The 6,410-nt window shown below is 56.6% G+C and overlaps 1 pseudogene; it reads left to right on the plus strand.

The window, feature by feature from the left end:
- The first annotated feature begins 1,280 nt into the window (after nucleotides 1-1,280).
- On the plus strand, nucleotides 1,281-5,040 carry LOC103232171 (uncharacterized protein CXorf49-like; annotated as a pseudogene).
- Nucleotides 5,041-6,410: the final 1,370 nt, after the last annotated feature.

Genomic DNA, 6,410 nt, shown 5'->3' on the forward strand with positions numbered 1-6,410 from the left:
GAATAAACGACAGCAACAGCGGGTTGGGGGAGGCTGGCAGAGGTGGGAAAACTCTGGCCTGCCAAACCACCACACCCACATGCCAATCAACCCTTGTAGGCACACAGCCTTGTGCCGATTTGATCACCTACTCTAAGAAAAAGAAAAAAAAAGGTATCCAAATTGGAAAGTAAGAAGCTCAATTATCTCTGCTGCAGATGACATGATCTCACATGGAAAAAACCCTAGCGTACACTGCACCAAAAAACGTTCAAAACCAGTAGACAAACTTAGTAAAGTTGCAGAATGGAAAAGCAAAATGTGAAAATCACTGGCATTTCTATGCCCTAACAACAAACTATCCAAAAAAGATAGACGGGAAACCAACGTATTTAGAATACCAGGAAAAGAACAAAACCCTTCGGAATACATTTATCCAGGGAGGTGAAAGGTGTGCATAATGAAACCGACCAAACACTGATGAAAGACTCAGAAGACAAATAAATGGGGACACATCCCGTGCTCATGGTCTGGAAGATGGTTAACACGTCTGTGCTACCCAAAGCCATTACAGGTTCAACGCCGTAAGTCCCCAGGAAAATGACAAAGGGATTTTTCCCAGCACTAACAGAAACAACCCTGAAACTTCTGTTTCTTGACTGTGGGCCTCCTTGTCCATGTTCCTATCGGGCGCTACCTCTTGGTCTGGAACGGAGGCTTGAAGCTCCTCTGTGCGCCGGGTGATTGGCGTGCATCATGACATTTACTCTCCCAAGCTGATGAGCTGGGGGCGGCTCTCTCATTGACCCCTGCCTTACAGATGGGACACTGGGGCTCAGAGACGTGGCTCTCATTGGAAAGTATGTGCCTGGCCGCCAGAGGCGGCAGGACAGGAAGAAAGAGATAGATGGAGAGCTCCAATGCGCCCTGGCCCCAAGAACCTACCGGAGCGCAGCCACCCAGTCAAATGACAGGCGTCGGGGCAAACCAAGAGCCGGTGTCCGGATGGTTACAGCCCAGAGGCCCCGCCAAACAAAGGGAGCTCTTGTTGACAGAGGGTGGACCAATGAGAAGGCACGGTGCGGGCGTTGAGGGTGCACAGAAGCCACCGCTGTCTGGACATCTCCTACTGCCGCCTGGAGTGAGGACAGCGGTGACCTGCAGGCCTTGCTGTTCCTGTCGCGTGGCCCCCTTGGCTGGGCTTGGCTGGGCTTGGCTGGGCTTGGCTGGGCTTGGCTCTTCCCTCCCACCGTTACCAGGACGACCATCTCCGCACAGCCCAGGCTGCCCGGACCGGCTCCATGAGCTCCCCAGACTAGGTGTCCGTTTGGGGGGCCGGTTTCAGGTCAGAGGGTGGCGAGAAGGCTAGCGCCCGCACGGCCACTTCAGGAGCCCCTTGGGGCCATGGGAATGTCCACGGCCTCGATTTGGGGGTGCTGCACAGCAGCGAGGGCGAGGGTGAGGGCAAGAGCAGGTTCACAGATCCCGAGGGCTTCAGCTTCAAGTGTGAGAGCAAATTGACAGAGCAGGGAAGGGTGGTGCTCTGGGGCTGGGAAGGCCGGCCTGACACCCCAGTAGACGACCAAGGGGACTGTGTGGACTACTCATCCTACCTGACTGACGAGCCAGCTGCCATCGGGCCGCTGCCCAGCATCCAGGGACACATGTCCCCAGAAAGCACAGCTGCCAAAGGGTCCACTGACATTTGGGCGGACCTCGAGGTCGATCCCAGTGGGAGTGGCGCCCTGGGCCCCAGCCCTGGAGAATGGCAGCAGGCCTCTGCCGGCCCTCTCCACCTCAGTGGTCCTGGGCCAGGCCCGGCCTGGGAGAATCCGGAAAAGGGGCTAGAAGAGTAGATGGAGAATCGGCGTAGATCCCCAGCAGCCCCTCAGTGAAAGACCCCTCGGGGCGTCTACCCACGAGTCTGATTCCGCAGAAGAGAGCAGCGGCTTACCACTGATGAGGGTGGGCATTCGCCGCAACGAAGGAAGCCAGGCCAAGCCCGGCAGCCCCAGGAAGCCAGCAAACACATCCAGACACGTAGGCTTCCACTGCAAGGAGAGTTACCTGTCCGTGCCGGGCCGTTTCCTGACCTCTGCTCCCCGCGGACTCACTCCAGTCATGGAGAGGCCGGCTGTGGGAGAGCTGGAGGACTCTCCCGGAAAGAAAATGCAGAGCAGGACCTGGGGAAAGGTGGAGGCCAGGCCCAGCTGCTCAGGAGCTGCCACTGCAGGGGCTCTGCCCCAGGGCCTTTCAAGGAGGAAGATGGCCCAGGAGAAGTCCCTAGGGGGTGCCTCTCAACTGGCCTCGGGGAGAACCTTTACTGCCTGCGGAGAGAGACTCCCTCTGTGGAGAGAGGGCCACTCCCTCGGAGCCGGCCACCTTCCCGCCATTCTCCGGTGTGGGGACACACGGGATGTCCAAGAAACCCCAAAAGCCTAAGCACAGCAACCCTAGGAAGAAACCTGCAGGAAGGAAGACCAGGGAGTCCCAGGCTGTGGCCAGAGAAGATAATGACCCAAATAGAGATGACGTCCCAAGGGTCCACGGGAGTAGGCCTTTGGACTTGTCGCCTTCCTCTCCCTCTTCACCCTCCTCCTCTTCTGTCTCCCGCCACACCTCCTCTCTTCCAGCACACACCTGTTTACCCATGTCCCCTCTGTCCCTTGCTCGAGGGTTGTCATCAGGAGCCCAGGGACACTAGAATGCCCAATCGTAGGGGCACACGTTAAGGGGAGCACTTGGTGTGTGACGGGCATGCCTTCGGACACTCTGCAGGGGTTTTACTTCCTCCTCCATGGAGGAGCTGGGATGGAAGGCAGGGCTGGCAGCTGGTTTGGATGAGGTGACCCCTTAAAGTGTGGGCTGCAAAGCTGGGGTGTCTAGGCTCATCAACTTCCTGATTCCTCCTTCCTTAGCTGTTGCCTGAGCCACCTGGCAGGCTGCCTGCGCTATCTCAGTATCCCCAGTGTTTTCCCTGGCTGGGCTCTGCCTCCTGGCCTGGGACTGAGAGAGAAAGTGCTAATGAGATTAGCTCCGAAGTCTCCATCTTACCACAACCCCTTCCCACACGTACTCACTGCCCGCCCCCACCGCCAGCCTGACTCAGACATTTCTGTTTTAGCTTCCCACACATAGGCCAGGGCTGCCTCGCCTGTCTGTGTGTCATGGAGAATTCAGCAGTGGTGACCCCAACATCAGAGCTCCCCAACTTCTGGGACGTTCAGAGCCCTCAGCCTACAGCCTGGGAGGCCTCGTGCCCAGACGCCACGCACCCTCCGGTGAGTCTTGCGGATTTGATAGGGGTGGAGGGGAGAGGGGTTGGGAGGGAATCCTCTGGTTCTGTCGCTTCTGGGGGCTCAGCCTTGTTCCCAGGCTTCCCTGCCCACCCAGGCAGCTGTCCCACAGAAAACGGGGTGTCGACAGGACTGGCTTTAAGCCACATCCTCCTCTCAGTGGAGTTTGTGTGGTAGGGGGCAATTTGGAGCAGCGCCCCAAACTCCAACTCTGGAAGGAGACTTTCGGCGGTACAGAGCCCTTTTCTGTGAAGTCCTGCTCAGCCACACTGGCCCTCCCAGGGCCTGGCTGTGGCTGCCGCGCTGCTGGAGTCCAACCCAGAGTCACAATGCTAGGGGGCCACAGGTACACATGGGCTTACACTGGGGAACAGTGAAGGCAGTCCCAGAGGGAGGGTTGGAGTTGCTGGGCAGAGCATGGGCAACGTGTTGCCAGCAGAGGGTGACGGTGCTTCACTTTAGACCCTGCTAGGCCTTTTCCACCTCACTGGGAGGCTTGTAAGCTGGATTTTGTGTTCTCTTTCAGGTGACCAGCATCCACCTGTCCATCCTCCAAGACCAGAAAGGCAGCAGCAGCCCCCGGGAGCCCAGGACTGTTCTCGGGTAATGCTTTGTGTGGCTCTTAGAAATAGAGGTCCACACTAGATGGTGGGATCCGTGTCCAGGTTAAACTGACTTCTGCGTCCTCCTACCCCCCGCCTCCACCTTCCACTCCCCATGGAGAGAGGATGCCTCCTTTCCATTGAGGATTCTGTGCCAACCCACCTCACCACTGGGCTGCAGGCTATGGGGGCTGTACGGCCTGGGGGAGAGAGGGAGTCCAGAGAGAGAGCAGGCCAGAATTGACTAACCATTTCTCTTCCTCTGGTGTCTGCCGGTCTAGTGCATCCAGCTGCAGAAGGAAATTGAGAACCTTACACAGCAGCTAGGTATGACAGAGCCCTGGCCGGGGCAGGGATGGACAGCAGTGTCTTTCTGCAGGCGTGGGGGGCGGGGGTGGGCTGCAGGTACAGGCGGCGTCACTGGGACTGACTTTCCTCTGCGGAAGAGAACCAAGCAAAGCCTGGCCCTGGAGCCTTCTGTGCCTTTCCAGCTAGGGGTGTGCACAGACAGCAATGTGTTGTCTGAACTCTGTGTACACTTGGTCCACAAGTCACAGAGATCTCCTTCGCTTAGGACGGTTAGAGATACCACATGTGTTTTCCCTTTAACTGCTGCCTGGTATGGCTTGTATGGATTTTTGCTTGCTGGCTGGCTTATCTGTCTTTGAAACATGTTCTGAACGGTTCTGGGATGGCCCAACACCTGAGAACCACTTTCCCACTTAGAAGGCATTTCCACATTTAATTCAGGTGATGGGTGGGTGAGTCAGTCCCAGGGCTGGTGGGATTTCGCGTTGCAGAGCTAGGTGGTTCCCCACAGGCGCAGGGGGTGGATTTCTGTTTCCCCGGGTCTGGAGTGCCCGGTTCTGCCTCTCTGTTTCAGCGACCATGCAGTTCCTCACTGACAAGTTCCAGGGCCTTTGAAGTGAGTGTGGCACACACCATGCCCCTTCCCACAGTCCCGGTAGCTTAGGAGGGCTGTGGGCTGGCCCTGGCTGGTAGCCCATCCCTGAGCCTGCTCTGTTTCACAGGTTTGAGCGAGCATCTTCCTACAAGACGAGCAGCTGGTACCTTTGGAGTTCTGGAGCTGCAGCCAAGCAGGTTCCCTCCGTATCCTCTTCAGCCAGGGCTTTTGCTCTTCCACTGCATTTGCACACTTCCCAATGCAGTTCAAAGCAGTTTGAAATAAAGTCATTCTCATATTCTGTGGTCTGTGATCTGCCCTCTCTGCGACTGTTGGGAGTGTTGGGGGATTCAGTGTGTTGCTCCCTTCCCTGACACTTGAAGGACAGTTCCCCTGGCGCTCTGTGGTGGGCCCACTCCTTGTGGGGCACCTGGGTTGGCCTCTGAGCAGCAGCCCTGCACTCGGGCTCACCACAGTGTCGTGGGTCTAGGTGCTGTAGGGGCCCTGCCTGGCCACAGCAGCATTTCCTGCCTTTCCCTTACATGCCCTGCTCATGTCCCTCCTCTTCTCCTCTTACTTCAGGGTCTCACAAGTCCCCTTCTTCAGCACTATCCTCCCTCCACTTCTCCAGGAACTGATGGCCTCCTAGAACCCTGGTCTTTCTCTCCTTTTCTCCTGCAGTTCACTGTCTTGGTTTTGCCCTGTCACCGTCCTTTCCATTGTGAGCATCCTTGCTCTCCCATGTGGCTTGACGCTGGTGGTCTTTCCTGCACGGTTATTTCCGTGCTGTTGAGGAACACATTGGAGCTTATCCTCCCACTCAGGAGACCAGTCCTCTTTCTGGAGCCATTATGTCCCTCTGGTGCCACCACACACATGGTCAGGTCATCTGGGCCAGAAACCAGGTAGCATCCTCAGTTCCTCTTAGCCCTCATATTTGAACCTCAGTTACCAAATCCCATCAGATCTCCTCCTCAGTTTCAGTAGCCAGATGGAGACAGAAGCCACATCCCAGTGGGTGGCTGAGCAAAAGGGAAGGTACGTGGAGTGCCGAAGAAAAGGGCAGGGTAGTCTCTTGGTTGGAGGTGGGGGCACTGAGTCTGTTCTGGTGCCTGCAGGCCAACCTTGTAGAAACTGCCCGCTGGCAGCTACATGGAAGGTGGATTCCTCATCCTTGGTGTCCTATAGGGGGCCAACAGCCCCTTCTCCAGCCAGTCGACTCCATACCCTTGATTTGAAAATGGCAAGGGTGGTGTGGATACTAGGCAGGGCAAGTGTGGATGCTAGGCCTGGCTGTTCTTTGATGGTCCCTGTCAAATACTGTTCCACCACCCGCAAGGCCTCAGGTTTTTGTGGACGTGATATTTCTGTATCCCTGATCAGTCTTTCAGATCGCCTCTTGAGGTTACACGAGATTTCCTCGAGTTCCCTGTTCTGCCTTCACCCTCCCTGAGAGTTGGGATCACCTGCTTCCTTCAGCCAGAATCCTGGGCTGGGCAGGCCCCAGATTTGGGCACAGATTCCGGTTCCAGTGAGGAGGTGTGGGTAGGTTCTGCCAGCTCCCATCGCCAAGAGACTGGATGTTGAACAGATGAAGACAATAGAAATGCAGATACCATTCAAGGTGAG

Source organism: Chlorocebus sabaeus, chromosome X, assembly GCF_047675955.1.
Source record: "Chlorocebus sabaeus isolate Y175 chromosome X, mChlSab1.0.hap1, whole genome shotgun sequence".
Lineage (NCBI taxonomy): Eukaryota > Metazoa > Chordata > Mammalia > Primates > Cercopithecidae > Chlorocebus > Chlorocebus sabaeus.